Genomic DNA, 237 nt, shown 5'->3' with positions numbered 1-237 from the left:
TAGCCCCTCGTCCAAGTCCGGAAACAGCAGGAGTTCAGTAAATGTGGGTTGAATGAATGAATAAATGCACCTATCTCTTCTCACCCCACGGGGGTGATGAGAGCATCCTGATTGGAGCTGTCCTCAGCAGCTGACGTGTGACTCGTAATCAGAGGACTGATCTAGGGCTGAGGGTGGGTGCTTGGAAAAAACGGAGACTGGTCCGAGAGCTCTCCTCGGTGGGGGGGGAGGGGGAGG

The 237-nt window shown here is 55.3% G+C and overlaps 1 protein-coding gene across 2 annotated transcripts in view; it reads left to right on the top strand.

The window, feature by feature from the left end:
• Positions 1–237, top strand: part of GFI1B (growth factor independent 1B transcriptional repressor) — a 6,644-nt gene that overhangs the window by 191 nt on the left and 6,216 nt on the right. The gene's annotated exons all lie outside the window — the stretch shown is intronic.

Source organism: Lipotes vexillifer, unplaced genomic scaffold (genome assembly GCF_000442215.2).
Source record: "Lipotes vexillifer unplaced genomic scaffold, Lipotes_vexillifer_v1.1 scaffold149, whole genome shotgun sequence".
Lineage (NCBI taxonomy): Eukaryota > Metazoa > Chordata > Mammalia > Artiodactyla > Lipotidae > Lipotes > Lipotes vexillifer.
Note: the sequence above shows the minus strand (reverse complement) of the source record. Positions and strands in the feature narration are given on the sequence as shown.